General features: G+C 46.8%; 1 long non-coding RNA gene across 1 annotated transcript; it reads right to left on the bottom strand.

The window, feature by feature from the left end:
* Positions 1–1,008: 1,008 nt before the first annotated feature.
* LOC118171795 lies at positions 1,009–20,374 on the bottom strand. The gene is made up of 3 exons (XR_004753398.1): positions 20,157–20,374; positions 2,720–2,998; positions 1,009–1,581 (listed from the first exon to the last, which is right to left on the bottom strand). It is a non-coding gene; the product is annotated as an uncharacterized LOC118171795 (long non-coding RNA).

The raw sequence follows: 20,374 nt of genomic DNA on the forward strand, positions 1-20,374 counted from the left end.
TAGACAAGTGTGCAAAACAAAGAGAAAACACATCTCTGATACTGTGTGCAGCAGCCAGGGTGTCTGTAGGTGGACTGAAACAGCTTTTTGGAACCATGAATGTAACCTTGATAGCACTTGCATGGAAACAATCCTATTGTATGTTAATGAAAATGGCACGATCAGCATGAAGTGAAACTGATGACTAATTCCAAAAATAGACTTCCTGTCTGCAACAAAAGCCCTTTTTGTAGAAAAATGCATTTTCTTCATTGACTGGTATTATATTACATTGCAATATTAACTCTGCTGGCAGCAACATTCGGAAGCAGTAAAATTTGTAATTTTGAGAGTCTTCCCTCTTCAACTAGTTGAATTTGTTTATTCTTCCATCACCTGACCAAGAACAAGGAGTTTCTCTCCATAGACAGTTCTGGTCACATGGCAGTGAGGAATGAATACTTTCAGCTGTGATCTTATCGTATTTCGTAAGTGAGACGGGAGTTTCCAGAGTCCTAGAGAAGCAGACAGCGGGGTTTGCAGCTCATTAGGCTATGGTCTTCTGTGTAGGAATCACTGTAACAGTCGGCCTTTTGTCTCAGACTAGCGATGTAAAACTATGGTTGTAAATATTGCTAGTTTAACTAAAGTCTAGGGATTTTTTTTCCTTTGTAATAATGACAGAAACACATTCTTGTTTTAAAGAATGAGTCCATCTTTGGAAGGAAATGTCCTAAATAAAATCAGAGTTATATTCCTTTCCTTTCTCGTGGCCTGTAACTCCCATGAATGTTATGGAGTAATAGGTATATCCAGAAAGTCAGTGAGTCCATAGACATTGTGTAAATACTAAAGAGGTGTAAGCAAGGGGCTGGTAATTGGGAGAGGTAAGAGGATCTGTTTCCCCCATGTACCAGAACAAGAGACATAAAAATATTTATTCCAATCACTAAGGAAAAGTGATTTAAACATGGCAAAAACACATAAAAGTTGTTGTTGTTTTTCAGTTTTCAGTGGACAGAATGGAACTATCCCCTAGAATATAATTTAACCAAAATCTCTAATTGTCTCTTAAATGGTGTTTAGTGGTTCATGTTCAAGAGAACTGGTGATAAGAGATGTGCAAGAGGGAAGGTTGATACACATGCATGTTTTGCTCTCTGAATCTATGCCCACAGGATTTTATCAAGAATAATAATATTACCAGAGTTGCAGAAGATCACAAAAATTGTACCCATTTTTAGGTGCTTGGCACAAACTCATAAAATATTTACAGTAAGACCCTTTGGGATGCTGAGCATCTCTAGCTCTCATGAAGACAGGCAAGCCTTGGATCCCTCAGCCTTGCCCTGATTGAGTCCTTAAGACTGCAAGAGAAAAGAAAATTAAACTAGACAAGAGGATCTGCCTGCTTAATTGAGCTTTATTTTGTAACGCACAGGCAGACTGCAAGATCAGCAAATCTCTGCAAGCTATGTGGCCATATGGGCAATGGCAGTTTATGAAACAACTGTGCCAAATTTGGCAGCCTTTGTGATGACCACATGGCAGGTCAGTGAAAACCATTTCAATGCCAGTTACATAATTTCACTCTTCAGTCATCTGTGAAGAATATGTAAAACAAGAGCTTAGAATAAATGGCATCATTTCAGCACTGAAATTTACACTGCTGTTTATGAAGTATATACGCTTCCCTTCTAACCAGCAGAGTTCTTTTGCTGCCTCTTAGGTAATTGAAAACATTCGAGAGTAAATACTGGTGGGTGTTCTTTACATGTGCGTAGCCTTGTACTTGAGTATTAATTTCTAAGTAATTTTGGGGTCAGCATATCAACAAATGAGATAAGCTTTTCTGAGGGAAAGTAAGACACAACAGGCTCAGACTAATGTAAGTTATCTGCAGCCTCAACAGACTTCAAATCTCTTGAACAAAATGCCACATTTTCTGAACGTTTTAGAAGGTCTGCTGCTTGTAGCTTCCTCTTAGGTTGTTTCAGTCTGGTCAAGGCTGGAGGGATCACGGTGGCTGACCGCTGGTTGTGTCACCAGTGCACTCACTAAATACTGTTTCATCTTCCAGGCCTTCGGCTGCTGGGCCAGATTAAGGTGATTGTGGGAGCAAACTAACTCTTGCAACACCTGGCCTCTGCAGATAACCCCACCCGGCTTGACTTTAGGCCAAGTCATGGCACATAAACAGCCTCCGTTGTATTGGCAGATGACCTCATGAGAATGAGCAGATCAGATGGAGTGATGTTGATACTACTTGATCTGTAAGCCACGTTCGATATTGTCAGAGCAGGCAGTCAGGAATGCTGATGTGACCACAAGCCCTCAGAGAATCTGTGTGAGAGCTGGCTATCGTCAGGCGCTGTCAGGACACCGGCTGCTCCCGCAGGGCCTCATCCTGCCCTGGCCGGCTCCTGGCGGGCAGGCACCCTGGGACACCCACAGCTCTGAGCCTTCTGCAGCGCTGCTGCTGCAGGCCTTTCTGCATACCACCACCCACAATTCCAACAATAAATAGAAAACGTTACCATTGGCAGAACGTGGACATAGTTATATTTCTATGTGTTTTATTTTGGTATCAACAGTTCCAGTACAAAGGTACCGCAGGAGTGCCAATGGCCCCATATGGGTGTAACGGCCGCCGTTTGTGGCGCTGTGCTGCTTGACATAGACCAGTAAAACACACCCCGGGTCAGTCCAGTCATGTGAGAAGAAGTACCGGATGACCTACCTGAGAATCATGGCTGGATAAAAGTAGAGTAACCCATCGGGAGTCAATCCATAGTAAATGAGGAGGGTACACAAATGACTTACAGCAAGCGTGTTCCTCAGGATAGAACTGTATTCCTCATTTGTCCCCCTCACAAACAGCAAAAAAAAATAGCTGGTCCTAGGATTTACTCCAATCAATCCTCTTAATCTTCTGCTCGTTTGAGCCAGTTCTTGATTGCTCAAGCGGTGAACTTTGAGGATCTCTCATTTTGAATGGAACGGATGAGGCATTTTAACACTGTAAGCAGAACAAAATGTCACGATGGTCACAGAACTTCAGTTTTCAACTATACTTCACTTTTTTTGCTTGGGTTTCACCCTGCTATTAAAGCCAGTAGGCTGCTTTACACTATGAGATTATTTTTGCATAAAGGTAAATTAAAAATTAAAACTAGACACACCATTAAACATGGCATACAAGGCACAAATGTTTGACAGTTATCCAATTTTTCTGACAAAAAAATGAAGGCTTTGTAAAATATAGTATGGTTTAATCATACCTAGGTCTAGATTCATATAAATTTCTTATTCAGTTATCTTCCTGGTACTTTCACAGGCTGTTTAACGAAGTGTTGTATGCTGATGCTGAGGTGACTGACTAATACAAACATCTGTGTAAAACTCAGTTTTGATTACATTGTTAACTAATCCCTCAGTATCTGTCTTTGTACAGTAAACAACAAACTTCATAGCTGAGATTGGATTGAATCCCTCTGCAAACAAATACAAGTAAATGCTTTCATGAGAACAGGAAAGTAAACTCTGGGGCTTTGGTGGTTGCATTGACAAACCAATTAAAAGTCTTTTATTTTGTCTTTTTATTTTTTATTTTTCTAATGAAAACTTCCAGCACTGTAGTGCTTGGCACATAAAACAAGAGCAGCTTGGGGTCTGCACAGGCTGAAGAAGCATTCGGAAGAGGGCTCAGGATCCCATGGCAGCTGGGATCCGGAAGGAGCCTTCCAGTTCTCTGCCCCCTGAAGTCATTCTGCACTGTGCCGTTGTTTAAAATAACGATTTTAAAGCACTTCCTTAATAAAGGCTCTCCTATGATAATACCTCCCTCACCCAGGAAGGACTGCTGTGGCACGCTGTCAAAGAAGAAGTCAAAAAATGCAAATTCCCAGTTAGTTTCACTCTCGGCTCTCTGGAAGCGGAGGCGTTGGAGCTCCCCGCGGGCATGAGGCCAGCCAGGCCGGGGCGAGGCCGCTGGTGCTGGGGAAGGCGCAGCGCTGACCAGCACGGCGTGACGGCAGCCGGATGGATTTTTAGGGAGCGTGGTTACCCGTGTGTAACAAGTGTGCACCATATGTGCCTTCCCTCTGCCGGACTCATGTGTGGCATGAGTGCCCCGGTGTCAGCGCCGACCTGCAGTAAGCCTGAGTCATGCCTCTGGCCCTGTCCCTGCCTCTTCTGGGAGCTGAGCGACCAACGCCTGCTGCAGTCGTGCTCCTGAGAGCAAAGGGATATGGAGTGCTCAGTGCCTGGAGAGCTTTGTTAAAAAGGTGTGGAGCAGGCTCAGGCTAGCTACAGCCAAGTCTTACCACTTTTCTGATCAATAAACAGCAAATTGGTAACAACAGCAACAAAACTGAATCACAGAACCACAGAACCACAGAATGGTTGAGCTGGCAGGGACCTCTGGGGTCCCTCCGATCCAGACCCGTGCCCCAGCAGGGCCACCTGGAGCAAGGCCCAGGGCCACGTCTCCCCAGGGAGACCCCAGCACCCTGTGGCACTGCCCGGCACAGAAGCGCTGCCTGGGGGCCAGAGGGAATTTGTAGCTGCAGGTGCCAGCGATGTGCGGGCTGTGCTGCATGGAGGGAGAGGATGGGGTGCTTCATCCCGCTGCTGGTCGCCTTGACCTTGGGTCAAGGTCACTGTTGCCTTCACACAGTCTCATGCCCTCTGGATGCAATGGCCTGGCTTTCTCGCTGGACTTACGGAGAGTGGCAGAAGCTGTGGCAAATTCCTTGCATCTCCTTTGCCACTTGTGTGTCTGCAGAGAGCAGGCACCATCTGTTTCTGAGCAGGGAAAGACAAAAGTGCATTTACTAGTTTAGTGACAAACATTGCTGATCTGATGATTAAAAAAATGCTATCCAAATGACAAATTTCATAAAAGCTAATTCTCTATTCTTTTACACATAATACAGCCATTCATTCACATTATAAGTACAAACCTTATAGAAGCTATAATTATGTGTAATTAAATTTTCTTATTTTTTAAAATTTATTTTAAGCCAAATACCTAAAAAACCTGTGATCTCAGAAAATCAAGCTGAACACTGAACCAAAGTAATAGTCTATTCTAGTGAATATGCTCCGTAGAAAATACACCCTGGGCTTCACGTCACTTGAAAAAGAGCGGAGGTTCTGACAAGAAATACCTAGGGTGTTGTGACCCTTGCTGTTGTATAGTGAATGTAACTGTATGGACTATTTGAAGCAGCTGAAAATTCACAAAGTTCCTGGTGCTGTAAAAGCGCATTACTGGGGAGTCTGTGCTTTCCTGTTCCATGTAATGGAGGGACTGAGGCTGCAGCGCAGGGGAACTTGTCCGAAGGTAATGTTGACTCATGTGGAACATTTAAAAGAGAAGTAGGACTGTGTCTGTAAAAATCAGATAACACTCTCAGATTCCTGAACGCCTGATTACTAAAGGGACAAAGGTCATTTAATTTTTTTTTAATGGCATGGACTGTACCTAGACTATGTGAGTAAGGGAATATTTTGGGGGAGCTGACAATAGTTACTGGGGAGAGAAAAGCTGGTGGTGGGCATGTGCCTGGGCTGTTAAGCTGCCTCTGTATCCAAATGCTTCTGTCACTGATGTGACAGTAAAAGCTGTATAAAGAAACAGGTGAAAAAAAAAGCCACTGCATTTTCTGTGCAGATATTTTTGAGAGCCAAATTAAAGAAGACACAAATACAAAGAAAGTTTGCAATACTGGTGATGCCTAATTCTATGTGCAAAAATAAATTTGTCTGCTTCATTGAGCTATGAGACCTACTAAGATTTCATCTGCAGAGATCAAGTGACTGTGTATTATAATGGTATTGTTAAGCTGTGTGATGGATAATATGGCTAAGGCCCTACTAATATTTGCATAATAAACCTCATATTTTCTTGGATAACCATTATCTTCACATTTCCCTGTCTCATCGCAGGTCCATCCTCACACGACTGAATCCAGTTCAGACTGTATGCTTCTCAGGACAGAGACATGCTTTTGCAAATGCATTTATACATGCACATGTGCGCATGTATGTACTCGGCCTACCCACAGTGTTGTATACAGTGAACTGCAGAATAAAGAGGTTTTCTCTAAGTTTCTCCTTCTCACATCCTCAAATATGAAAGAATAGATTTTTAAAAAGTTCTTAGTAGTAAAATTGTTCTGGAAAAAAACTCAGTAACCTTTACTATGAGTTTATCTTTTATTGTACATGTAACATGAGTCTACAAATAGACAGACTGTTCTTATAACAATTACTTCATTTTCTAAATAACTAATTAGTAACAAAAGTAGCATTTAAAAGTAAAGTTTCATGTAGATAAAGACCAAACCACTCTTCCTACTTCTACTTACCTCAATGCCAATAACTAAACACGTAGTACAATGAAATTCTGTAAGTAGCATTTAAAAATTGACAATAGGCTCTAATCATTTAGCACACGGATCCCATTGTAAGAGCACTTTTTCAGAATTAGGAAATCTATTGCTTAATTAATGTTTTGTGGCAGTTTGAATATGTAAAATGCTATATAAATGATGAGTATGATTCAGTTGTCAGTATCTGAACATAAATTATGCTTCACACAGAGTTTAGGATAAGAAATTCCATAACATTTTGCAAAATGGCTTATGCATTCCCAGTAATTTTACATAAAATCTATTCATAGTGTCCATTGACTGGAAACAATATATGTGATTCTTTTAGTCAAACTACTTAATTCAGCAGATAACCACTGCCGCTTCATAGTTCATGGATTAGAATTTAAGAGAGCAGCTGAGGCATACATTTGAATTTGATTAATGACAAAGGGACCGTTTCAGAAAACAGAGGACACACTGTCCACTTAGCTCACAGTACACAACAAAAAGTCAAAGTGACCACTCTCAGCCGAACAGAAAAATGAAAAGTGGTGCTCCCCCATGCTTAGCGCCACCGGCTTTGTCCAGAAGGAAGGCACGAGGAGGTGTGATACATCAGTGCCTGAGCGATCCCACCAAATTCAAACTTCTGGTAGTAATTTTTCCGATGTTCAGTCAAAAAGAGACAGTGCTTATGGCGTCTGGTTTTGTTTTTATCCCTACTTCTGATGATATCAGAGTTGTCAGGGCCTCGTACTGTGCTCCTTGCGCACACAAAACAAAAGCAGATGAACAGCTGGAACGAGAAAGAAGCAAGTTTGCACGCTGCTGCGCAAAAACACTTGAATGAGCCCTAAGCAAGCTTGAGTCTGGGAGGAATCTTGTCGGGTAGCGCCTTGCCTGCCCACAGAGCGCGCTAGGCCGGGCACGGCGTCACCAAGCGCGGCGCTGCCCGCGGCAGTCGCTCACAGGCCCCGCAGGCCCCGCAGGCCCCGCGCTTCATGGCCCCGTGCTGGCACGGCCGCGGGGCTGCAGGCCACAACGGCCCGCCTGCGGCACGGCCCAGGAGCGGCAGCGGCTGGGACACAAGTGGAACTCGAGCCACCAACAAAAACACGTTCAAAATGCCCATGAAGGAACGAGATGCCAAAAGTGCCGCGTGGGGTCACGGTGGATACAGCATTAGCACAGTAGCTACCAACATTTTCGATGAAAAACGGGTGATCGAATAATTGCCTAATATTTTCTGAGACTGGTTCATCCAGAAATTGCTAGTAGCATAAAAAAATTCTAACAGCAGAAATTTCTAACAGCTGAAAATTTCTTTCTGCTGTTATTTTATGAAACAGCGTTAGTATTCACTCAAATAATGAAACAATTCTTTAAACTGCTTTTTTTTTTTTTTCCTGCTGTTTGTTCTGAGTATCTCAAGAGACTCAGTTGTAATGCTCTGGGATGTTTGCTCATCTGAAGATGACAGTTTGGGCTCGAGGAGGTAATTATTACAAGACAGAGAGTAACAGAATGGGCTCTCCTCAGTCATTGCTTTGGACAAAATCCATGAGACTTCACTCAGAGGGCTGTGAAACCAGAACCATTGATTGATGGTACTAGTTGGTTCCTGATGAATGTGTTTTCTCTTTTGCTTTCCTGTTTTTTCCTTCTTTGGGACAGATCCCATGTAGACCTCTCAGAGCTACAGAGAAGTACTGTGAGATACCACGGCTGTTTCAGGGATTTTGAACAGACAAATGAAGCTCTCGGCACCAATTTTCCTGGAGAGAATTCAAAATTAGGACTCATTCTGGTGGAGGACCAATAGCTTTAGTTGTTAATCCTCTTCTAACATCATCAGTTTGTGCAGAGAGGTCTGAGACTTATAGGAATACTTTCTACTATCAATACATCAACAGCAATGGTGAGAGTGTATTCCAAACAGACGATGTCTTTCCAGCAAGTTTTTATTAAATAAAAAATGCTTTAAAAGCTCCTGGTGGACCTGAATGACTCACAGGATTGGTAATAGGATTAGATCATTGGTTCAAAACTAGTTCAGGACCAATATCCTGTAATCTGATATATGTGGCTAAGCTCTGTTTACTTCAGTGTGGTTTGGGAGAGACATCCTGGTTTTCTCATGCAGATGTCAATGCAGGAGGCAGAAGAACACAGACTAATAAACATTGGCATTTAATTATTGGGTTTTGCTCATGTTCTCATTTCTGTTCCCAGTTCACGTTCTCATTGCTGGGTCACATCGTTTCATAAATAAATAACACCATTTAAACAACTGCACGGAGGAGAAGGAGCGTGTTTGCTCTCCAGTGCCTCTAGCCCAAGTACACCGGCAGGGTCTGCACCGGGAGCCCCACAGGGATTCCTGCTAGGGTCAGCATTGTCTGGAGCTGCTGAATTCTTCTCTTTAGAAATGGAGAATCCTTGGGGAGTAGGGAGGTGGGGGCACATCTGTGTTTGTGAAGAACAAAAACTACATAATCGTTTAGGATGAAGAAAAGTACCAGCACCACATGAAACTGAAGAAACAACTCTGAGTTAGGAGGAATGTGCTCAACCACTTTAATATTTTAATGTTATTTTTAACATTTAGATAAGTCAAGGAACAATATAAAATTGGAAACATGCATGACATGGATGTCTCCCAAGAAAGACTACAGGGACAATGACTGGATCAGAACAGAAAAGACAAATATAAAGCATTTAACTTGGTTGTTAAAAATAATTTGTAATAAGCTCCGACTGTCTGCTTTGTAAATCTCAAGAGGCAATGTTGAGATGGGGCTAGCTACCATGTCAGCCACAATTTGTTTTGAATCACCCGGAATTTGACATTCAACTTGTCAGCCAAATAATAATTAACAGCAGTAGCCATGCCAATACAAGCAGCCAGAGTTTTTAATAAGCCCAGTTCCTTGATTAATGAACAAAATATCGCCTCTCTTCTAGAAGTTTAGGCCATCTCCTTAGGATTACCGGCTACGGTCATGCCTCTGTGATTAAAGACTTGCAAATTTTATCCATCCACAGTCTAGGTGTGAGATCTGTTTCATGCTTGAACTGTGGTTTTCTAGAGCTTGTCCACACCATTCCTTAATTCTGACCTAGGAATATCTGCACAGAGCTAAGATCTTTTCATGTCTCCTGTCTCTGAATGGTAGGTATAGTTATTCTCTCTCATTATCTAACAGGATTTTTATTACTTCTGATGCGGAAGGATGGCATCTTCTCATTTTGTTCAAGAAAGCCTTGCTATGGGTAAGAAGGAAGGCTTTCAAATTGCCTGAAGCACATAAATTTTAGAAGATCAAAGTTCACATCTGCATTGGCCAGAATAAAAATATTCTAATTGTATTTTGTAAGAGCATCAGTGTGGCTACCATTCCTCTCTTTTGAAGAGCTTATGGTAGGAGAATGACAGATGTCACAACTTGTCATCACTTTCTTATCATCTTTGGAAACAACAGGAGTCTTCACTTTATTTTCCTGTCCTGTGTGTAACCACCACCATGTCCATGTTCTTCTCACACCTGGCATTGTTTTTTCCCCATCGTGTGTATTTTAAGACATCCTAAGGGTTTAAAAAATATTCCAGCTTATTTTGAGATTAGTGGATAGGACCCATGGCAATTACAGAATGCCATCTCCCCAGTGTGGGAGAGGGACAGCATTCACTGTAGTTCTTCTAGACCCATCCTTGAATGTGGGCAAAATTTTCTCAGTCAAGGCACCAGCTCCTGACCCCCTCTCTTCCTGGGCCAGCTACAAGAGGATTTCTGGATTTTAAGAGGCTATGGAAGGAGCTGGAGAATTAAATTGTCTCTTGTCTTCAGTTAGGTAATTCATGAGATCTCCAAATCTCCTAAAGTCGCCTGCAAGTCAGCTTGGGGGTTGGGGGAGGGCGGGAATAAGCAGGCAAAGAGGAAGCATTGTTATTTCTGCCATCACAGCAGGCTGAGCGGTGGGGGTGTCCCTCACGCAGCCACAGAAGGAAAAGCCTGGCCGGGAGAGGACAGGAGAGGGAGTGGGGCGCAGAAGCTTGCGGATGGCATATTCACCGTCATATGTCTGTCAGCTCCCGTGCTGGAGGCCCTGGTGCTTTTAGTGGCACGGGCATTAACACAGCACTCCTACTTTGAGAAAAGTCCTATGGGCAATCGAGTTTAAGTGTCTGCATATAAATATATAAAATACATAAATATCTGCATATCCCATGTCAAAATATCAAGTAGATTAAATAGATGTTTGTATACCTAATATATATTAAGCATGCATTTATGTGTAATATATATTTATATGTAATATAAAATATACGTAATTATATAGGTAATAGAGTATATATACTCCATATTTAAATATAAATATATAAATTTGCATATAGATATGAAATTCTGTAATCCGTATGTCTTTTCTATACTGCTTCTGAGAAGTGTGGGTGCCAGCCTCAGCCCCCCCTTCACCAGGACTGCCTGTGCCCTGAACCCAGCACTTCTGCTGACAGCCAGCTCAGCCCATGTTCTCCCAGAAGTCCCCTTTTTCTTTCTTAGGTTTTATGTTTCTGATAAAATTGTTATTACAGTTTCCAGCTCTTCCTAAATGACTTGCAGAAGGCAGTGACAGGTTGCAATTTTAAATCCACTTAGCTATTTTTTTCTCGAATAATCCCGTTTGACAGGCTTTTCTCCCCTCCCTCCTTGTCATTGAGCATGGCTGCGGTTCGGGCTGAGCAAAGAGCTGACTAATTGTACTGGTTAGGGGCACGAATGGGAGAGATTCGCAGATACCGTACCAGGCAGGAACAACAGCACTGGTATACAAACGCTAGCCGAGAAGTAGCTTGATTTGTTACATACCATGAACATCTATTCATTAATTTTGGACTGACATTTGACTGTCGTTTCACTGCTGGTAAAACAGAGTATGCACGCCTTTTAACTGTTTATGTTAAAGGCACGGCAATATAATAAATGCAGATAAAAGCACTTGCTCTGTGCAAAATCGTAATTCCCGTCGCACAGTTCTTAGCACTGATCTATTAAAGGTTGTGAATATTTTTTGCTGTCAATGCTTCTGTTAATGCTTTCCGATGGCATATGCCATCTCCTCTGATTAAATCTTATTCGTTCCCAAAGTGACTAAAAGGCTGGCCTAAGATGCGCAGCCAGCAAATGAAGGCAGCCTCCACCCTCTGCCCTCTGCCCGCTCTGCCCAGTGCCCCCCGTCCGGGTGAGCCCCTGCGGCCGGCGGGAGCAGAGCCTTGTCCTGCTAGCGGGTGTTTGATAGGTTGGATTTAATACAATGAATGCTGTGTATTGATAACAGCTGAGTGTTAACTCTAGCTTATCAAAATGATCAATTGTCATGTGTTTGTGCTGTTGCATCCTTTCATGTTGAAGCAATCTGGGAAAATTAATTTATTTTACCTATTGATTAGTTTAAAAGGTTTTTGCTTACCCTGTGCTATCTGGAAAACACATAAACCTAGTTATTTTAAAAAGCTAATGCAATTTTTCAAATTGTAATGGGCACGTCTATTGCCATCGTGTTTGAGGACTATTTACCTCACAGCCAATTGTCCAAATAATCAACATATACAGCACATACACCCTGATGGTTTGTTATTCCAGGGGAGAATGAGAAATAAAAAATAACCTCCCGGTGCCTTATAATTGCTCATTTCCTGTTTAAGACAGCAAATGGCAATTTGCTGTTATAGGACAGATAAATGGGTGGGATGTTTTTTTGCTCCATTAAGAAGGCGGTTGTCTGATTAATGCTTACAGAAGCAGACTGGGAAAAAAAAAAAAAAAAAAAGTATTAGGAAAATAAGCTAGAGGTAATATTATTTTCTTAAGCAAATAATAAATGCAGATGCATGGAGGTTGCAAAGTCGCATAATATGGCACTAATTGATTCAACTCGTACGTACTGCCTTCTGAGCAGGCAGGTTTTAGACTTGTGCTTGAAACCAGGGGCAGATAACTGAGTGGATAAAAGCTCTGGCCTTTCACCTCAGGTGCAGCAAGGCGGGTCTTGCCTTTCTCAGCACTTCCCCTGACTCATTCTGCACGGAAGTTCATTCGTGGCTTGCTATTTGTATTTCGTCTATATTTAATTAGCTTTAAAAATGTGTTTCTCTGCAGTTCTAATGAGCTTGTTAGTAGCCTGAGATCTGATTAAGGGGAAAAATCTAGGCTCTGTGAGGCTCTGCTCCAGGACGGTGCAGATCCCACGTACAAAAGCCAGCTGCATGGCACAGCCGGGAGCACAGGGCCATCTCCTGGGGACGGCGGCAGGAGCAGGGGTGCCACGGGCTGCAGGTGCAGCAGGGCGCTGCTGATGGGGTCACGGTCACAGCCGCGGTGCCTGGGGGCGACCAGGGCACCCCGAAGTGCAGCCCCCACCGGTACCTTCTGCCTTCTGCGCCCTTGCCTTCTCATCCTTCTTCTCCCTGCCCCCAGTCCCTCTCTCACGGTCTGTTTTGGTGCCCCCTCCTCTGTCCCCTGGCTCAGCTCTGCAGGGGACGGGAGGTGTGAGAGGTGCCCCTGGTGCCCACGCAGACATGGGGATGTGGCGTGGCTCCGCGGGGAGCTGGTGGTGAGGCACAGCACGGCAGCACAGGTACCGAGCTGCTCTGCGTCCAAGGGGGAGAAGACACCATTCGACCCCACCAAACGGCCTTTTTTCTATTTTCTCTGCCATCACAGTGTCTGTGTGCCGAGCTTCATGCTGAAGCAAAGCCCATAGCTAATGTTTTGTAACAGGAGCCAGACCCATAAGCTGTCTGTTAACCTGATGGGTTTCCATGCCTGCTCTTCCCACCAGAACACAGGCTGGTGTCCCGTTGCCCTGCAGGCAGCAGTTGTACCTGTGCTCAGGAGGAGGCCAGGAGAGGGGAAAGTTGTCCCCATCCCCTTCCACCAGCAGACCCGTGGTGACACCGGCGTGCTGTCCCTCACCAGTATCCCTCACCTCCCATGGAGAAGGTAATTAGAAAAGCAATTGTTTTAATTGTTTGGAAGCCTTCCACCTCAGACACCTACCTCCAGAGAAGGGAAGATGAAGGAAAGTTTTCAGAAAACACACTTAAACCTTTCACATATCCGAGGGACAGGGGAGTTTGCTTGGCGACAACTGCTTTAGGAGCCTGATTCATGTAAGCCGCACAAACTGGGATCACCAGGGTTACTTCAACCTCAGCCTGCAAAAGCCCGGGTAACAATAAATTTCAGCCCTTGATTTGGGCACGGGAATAAGCCAGAAGTACAGATAAGGCCAGAGACTATACTTAATTTCATATTTCTTGCTTTAGCACCGCAATCAGCATGTTAGCAATCTGCCCTTGAGAAGTGTTTGCTTTTGTGCTGTCTTGTCTTTGCATTTCTGGGATTGCTCAATCACGTGGAGCTAAATTTTATTTTACTGGAAAAAGAGTCTCATTAGCTTCAGTGAATGGTTTACAAATCCAGCCTAGATTTATTTTTGTTTTCTTGCACTGGGGCAAATTCTGTGCCGATCAGCCCCTATTCAGTCACAAATACTTAATGGGTTGCACAGCAAGTCCATGTACAACTTCATCCAGTGATTGTAGCCAAAACCAACTCGGTCTCTAGAAAGAGCATTTGAGAGCCCGTCCAGAAGACAATTTAAAATTCCTTGCACATTCTTAATAAAGTGACAAAGCTCCTTGAACTCTTCAGTAATCCTGTGCACCCATCAGACAGTCGTGAGAATTTATAGTGGTTTCCCCTGTTTTCTCAGCCTTTTTCCTCTGGACGCAAGCTGACACGGACCTGGAAATGGGGACAGTTTCCGAGAGGGGTTAAGAGCTGCTCTGCTGGCTGTACGGGCAGCCAGGGGCACTCAGCCCTCAGGAGGCCTTTTGCCTTGTTTCTTCACATCTGTCCGTGTCACGGTGTACCGGAGCTCACACGGGGCATTGATAGTATGTGAATATTAAAAATCTTGTAAACATTTTATTCAAATGTGCTGTCCTTTTAGCAGTTTGTTATTCGTAATCTAACTCCGTGTGGGTATGTGTCTGAAGGCCTGTCACAAAGCCTCTGTGTGAACACTAATCCCCTGCGGGTCCCTCCTCGGCCGCCACTGCTGGCAGCCTCAAAGTTAAGCAAATTGCCCCAAGCGGGGTTATCTCCAGGGGGAGCGGTGGCCAAACGCCGTCTGGGGTTTCACATCCTCAGACAAAAGGCTCCGCCGGACCGGAGGGCTTGAAGCTGCAGGCCCGGCTCCGTCTGACACATGCAGATGTAATTCAGGCGGCTGGCTTCCTCCTGGAACAATGGGAGCACTGGGGCTCTCAGGAGCTTTCAAGCACCATTTGCTGCTCTTGTTTACAATCTTGTCTATTTTAAAATCAGTTCCCTTAGCCAAACAAGGTGACAAAAAGAATCAGATTAACAAACAGGATTAGTCTTCTGGTAGGTGCGTGAGCCTAACATAAAAGGGATGCCTGACGCTTGGAGAACACCCAAAGAGGTGAGCAGATACCCGTTCACCTTAACGAGCGGTGCATCTGTAGGCACTGACACGAAACCTGCCAACCCCTGCGGCAAGATCAAGGCTGGGAGCAGCCAGAGCCGCAGGACACGTGCCGAGGGCTGCCTTTGGGGCAGCTTGTGTGCTGGGCCAGCGCCGGTCTCCTGCGGTGTGAGTGCACCCTCGTGTAAGGACGAGGCCCGGCCGCCAGCTCCGTCACGTTCACGTGAGCACTGCAGCAGCTTTCCGTGCACGCCTTGGTCTGCGCGATCCAAACCTGTGAGCTTAACGGGGATCGGCCATTTGGCCCAGGTCCAGCCACATCCCCACAATGAGGATGAAGTGAAAGGCACACAAAGCCTTGATCAGCGGCTGGTGGAAGCTGCTGCAATTCCACCGACTTCCACTGAGCTACCCCAAAGGACAAATACTGAGTCCTGGAGAGTTGGAACCGCCGAGGACTATGGCCTGCTGCCACCTTATTGATATGTCTGTTGCTGTTTTGTTTTTAACCCACTCACAGAAAAGCATTTGGCCTCAGCCGCAGTGCGGGACCAAAATGTCTTCCAAAGTGAGCAGCCGCTGGCTTTTAAAGCAACTCTCCTTCTTTACCAATGCCCACGCTGGGCAAGCCTGCAGCTCTGTCTCCTAACCCCTCACGAACTGGAACCTCTCTCCTAACACGTCTGGCTGCTGGTCACAACCCCCACATGCATGAATAAACAGCGTGCTTTCTACCTGGGGCATCAGCTGGAGGATTTACTTATGTACGGGAAGATTTCAGCTGGCATGAGAGCAGAGAGGCAGAGCACTGCGCTGCCCAGCTGGCAGACCCGGAGGCCCAACTTCTTGTATAACCGTGAGCACGAAGCCTGTGCTGATTGCACGGCCGGCGTTCAAGCCCAGCACCCAGCCTGGCTGCCCGCGGCTGTGCTCGGGGCACGGGGAGCACCGTGACCGTGACCGGCTGCAGTGACCCGGCGGGGACCCGTGTGTGCTGCTGGCCCTCAGAGGTCAGCTCGGCACCGCGGCCTCCAGTCCAGGCTGGAAGTGAAGGGAGAGAAATCCCTCCCCGTCCCTGCTCCTCCTGGAGCAGCTGGGGGTTAAAGCACTGCCCTCCAGCTCTGTCGCTCCCTTCCTTTTCAAACCGGACTGCTCCACTAATTACTGTTAAACCTAACTTTTGGAGTCGCTGTAGCTGAAAGAGGGGTGAATCAGGTGTTTGGCTAGGGTTTCCATGTACCCTGCAAACAGACCTGGAAATGGAAACTCCAAACAATACAAATTCCTACAGTTTTGATTAGGTTTTGTGAGCTGCTTTCTGCAGCAGTGCGGGGGCAAGCACGTTGCGGCGTCGGCTGGCAGCGGGGCAGGAGGGATGCGAGTGTCGTGATACAAGTTAAACGCGACATGAACTGCACAAGGAAACCTTGTCCACGCTGCTGCATGAAAAATGTCTCCAAGGCAACACTGCGTAGCTGGAGAGGCTGTGCAGTGTTCAGCGACAGTGGCTGAATTGACGGTACCGGGATTTCAGTCGCTGGCAGGATGCTCTCTGTTCGGCCACCACTAACAGCCTGCATCTGGACTGCTGAACATTTTCAGCACTGCAGTGCTGTGAGCGCACTTGGGTTTGTTTTGTACATTTGTCCCTTTCTCACATTTTGGTTGGCTGTGGAATTGCTTTTACATTCACTTAGATTTAAAAATGAAGACAAGAAAACTCCACAAAAATAGCTGCTGCTTCTCCTTCAGCTCTGGAAGGTGGCGGATTAAAACTTAAGGTCTGGTTTCAAAATATATTCAGCACTCCGCACTAGAGAGCTTACCCTGGCTAGTTTGACAGACAGATAATTACAGTAATTTGATTACAGCTTATGAACACCTATAAGGAGAACAAAAATTCACTGCCTTTAGGTCTTTCTGGTCTGGCAGACAGAAGTGTGTTTAAGATCCAGTGCCTGCACATTGAAGCTCTGTGATGGCAGAGTGGGGGCAAACGTGAAGAGCCAGGATAACCACGCGCTGGAGCGCTTCCCTGAGAGCCAGCATGAGCCTCCTACCCCAGTGGCTTTTTTAAGACGAGATAATTTTTTCCTACGCAAGATGCTGCAGCCAGGCAGGAATGTGGCTGGGGGAGTGCTGCAGTTTGCATTATGAAGGAGGTCATACTGGAAAATCACAGCCGTCTCTTCTGGCTTTGCAGTCTTTGAATGCACACTGCAAACCTGCAGCAAGCAGAGCCAGTGAAATACAGAACAGAATACCTGAGATATCATAGGGAAAGCAAACGAGGCAATTATTGAGAATTAGAGCACAGTGTGGGTTGCTATTGTGGAGACGAAGCTTTCAACACCTCACATCCTGCATGGAGGCAGGTGGCTCAGATCAACACTGCTCGTTTTGTCAGAGATGCGATAAATCATCAAACGGAAATCATTGAACGGGAAGGGTTTTACCCTCACCTCAGAGTGCGCACACTGGAGGGCAGCGAGTCCCCACGGCGCTGAGTGCCCGACCAGGACTGTTTCCAGCCCGTCCAGGAGGCAGGAGGGCCGCACAGCCACGCAGCAGGGCAGCAGGCACAGGATGCTGCAGCAGCTCTCCTGCAGCTCTCCTGCAGCTCCCGCTGCTGGCGGCCGAATCCCACATCTCCTGCACCTTCCCCGGGCACGCGGTGAGCCTCGGCAAGCTCTGGGTGCGAGCAGCTATAGCTGGGCCACAAGGCACCCTGCGAGGGATCCCGGTCCTGCCTGCTGCTATCACACAGGGAGGCAACACTCCCAGCGCCACGCAGCGCACTTGGGAGGGCTCCGCACCTCGTGCTGGGGGCGAGGGAAAGGGAGAGCCTTTCAGGAGAGCATCAGACTGCACACTGGGAAAAAGTTGTTTGCTATGGGGTGGACAAACACTGGAACGTGCTTCTTTCTTTTCTTTTCTTTTCTTTTCTTTTCTTTTCTTTTCTTTTCTTTTCTTTTCTTTTCTTTTCTTTTCTTTTCTTTTCTTTTCTTTTCTCTCCTCTCCTCTCCTCTCCTCTCCTCTCCTCTCCTCTCCTCTCCTCTCTCTTCTTTCTCCTCTCCTCCCTTCACTTTTTCTCCTCTCCTCTCTCTTTCCTCTCTTTATTTGCTCCCTTTCTCCCCTTTTCCCTCTCTCCCCTTTTCCCTCTCCCCGCCCCGCCGCTCCCCGCCCCGCGGACCCGGGCCGTGCCGTGCTGCGGCCGCCGCGGGCGCCCCCTGGTGCCGCCGCTCGCAGCGCCGCGGGGAGCCCGGGGCCGCCCCCCCCACCCGCGGGCCGCGGAAGCTCGAGGCCGCCCCGCGGGGCCGAGCGGGGCCTGCGGGGGTCTGCGCTCAGGGACAGCCCGCAGGAGCCTCCTGCCCCCGGCCTGCCCCCGGCCTGCCCCGAGCTGTGCCCAGAGGTGGCCTCGGGGCTGGCGCAGGGACGCAGCCCCTGCCCGCAGCTGTGTTAGCCAGGTGGCACGCGGGGGGGGCTCAGGGTGAAGGCTCCAGAAATAAAATGGCTTTGATGTAAAAAGAAAACCGACAAACAAGCACAACCCCGGCACTTGCAGTGTGATTTCTAGTGAATTGCAGTGGCATAACATCAGCCTATTTCTGCTCACGTGTTTTCAAGTGGAACTTGAGCCCTGCCTTCACCTATTTCCTATATGCTTTCAAAAATCTTTTTTTTTTTTTTTTTTTTTTTTTTTTAAAGCTTCTTAAATAATCCTGCATGCATCTGTGTGCACCCATGAGGTGCAGCCCTAATGTGTTGCTCTTCAGACTCCTGCTGGAGGCAAGGCGCACCACCGCAGGGTTCCCCCCGCTCCACCTTTCTGCTAGGCTGGCCCGCGAGCGCCGTCCCGTTCCTTGCCAGGGTGCCGCCAGCAGCCCCGCGATGCTGGGCGCGTTCCCCCTCACCTCCTCCACCTGCGCCACACCGGGGGCCTTCTCGAGGCCCGGCCTCACGCTTTGCTGCGGCTCTGCCGAGCGCTGCTCGCCGCGTGCTGGGAGCCCGAGGTGTTCAGCCCGTTTGAGCAGTAACCATGGCGATGCCTGCGGGCCCTTGCTCAGTGGGTTTGCAGGGGAAGAGAAAGGCTGTTTCTTCAGAAAAGCAGGTTGGCATTTGCCACCGTCCCCTTCTTGCTCTTCATGCACGGGCAGGTCGGTGCCGGTGCGGGGCCGGCAGTGGCCCGGAGGCACCTCGGCAGGGGAAGGAGCCAGGCCGTGCTCACAGCACATGCTTTGGCATCGTGGTGGGGAGCACGTACGGAAATGGGTTCAGAGCAATTCCCTCTGTCAGCCCGGGGAAGAGTTTTATTACAGGCTTTTAGCATCCCTGCCTGCACTGCCTCCATTCACAGGCTCTTTAATTGGGCAGCCTTTCTCGGGGATGGTACCCAGCTATCCGGTACCCTGATATCTAAACCTGTAATGGCTAACTACAGTTTACAGAGTAAGTTTGTTCTCCTTCCAGAATAAACAAGTGTATGTTTTGCCTACATAAAAGCTGTGTCAGTACGAGACCAGCTCCATACTGCACTGAGGACGGGGTCAGTCCCTTCCAAGGCTGGCCGGCAGCTGGGAGCTGCGAGCCCAGAGCTGGCTCCAGCACTGCCCCTGCTGGTCTCCCGTCAATCCCTTGGCGAAGCAAGGGCTGATGCTTATATAAACTGCCCAACATTTTCCCTAACCTATTCCTGATGCTTTTGTGAAGAGCGAGAGTACAAGTGGCCATAAATCCATATTAAAAGGAGCGATCCCAAAGCTTTGCAAGACAGGAGGCCCATTAGAAAGCTGCAAAGCCGATTCCTGCCAAGTAGTGCGTGTGTGTGATGGGAAGAGCCACCGAGACGCTTGCAGTGCCGAAGAAGTTGGGATCCAACTAATGCATTACCATACCTAAAGGGAATAAAAAACCTCCAGTGCTAAATGGTGCTTTCTGGTGTGTTTCAAAATTGACCTGTGATACATTATTTAGGAGCTCACATTATAACTTAGTCTTTCTTTTAGTGGGATTAGGACACTATTAAGCTCAAGAGAAACACATCATCTTTCCAAAAATAACACACTTCATGATTTTAATGCATCTTCTTGTTACTGACACATCTGAACCAATTGTAATGCTGGAGCACTCCTTGAAACTGCTGGGGTTATTAGGCTTCATTTACCTTGTTTCCATCATAACATACTTTCGTATCTGGATCACTGTTTGCCGAGCACGCTGCTGAACGCTGATTTACATTTTACCAAAACATCACGACTCCTTCCCTAGCCTCTTCACACCCACCTTGTTTTGCTCCAGTGCCGAGTTGCTCTGTTCAGCGCGTCTCCGTGACGGCAGGGTTGCGGTCTCGCTGTGCGAGGAGCACAGAAGCGCTTGCCATTTTGTGCTCCCCTCCGTCGCTCCGACGCACCCCTCCTGTCCCTTCCCCTGCACACCCGGCACCCTTCTCCTTCCTGCTCCGCCTGCTGGAAGCTGTTCCCTGCCTGCCCTCAGCCTGCGGA

The sequence above is a fragment of the Oxyura jamaicensis genome, chromosome 9 (genome assembly GCF_011077185.1).
Source record: "Oxyura jamaicensis isolate SHBP4307 breed ruddy duck chromosome 9, BPBGC_Ojam_1.0, whole genome shotgun sequence".
Taxonomy (NCBI): domain Eukaryota; kingdom Metazoa; phylum Chordata; class Aves; order Anseriformes; family Anatidae; genus Oxyura; species Oxyura jamaicensis.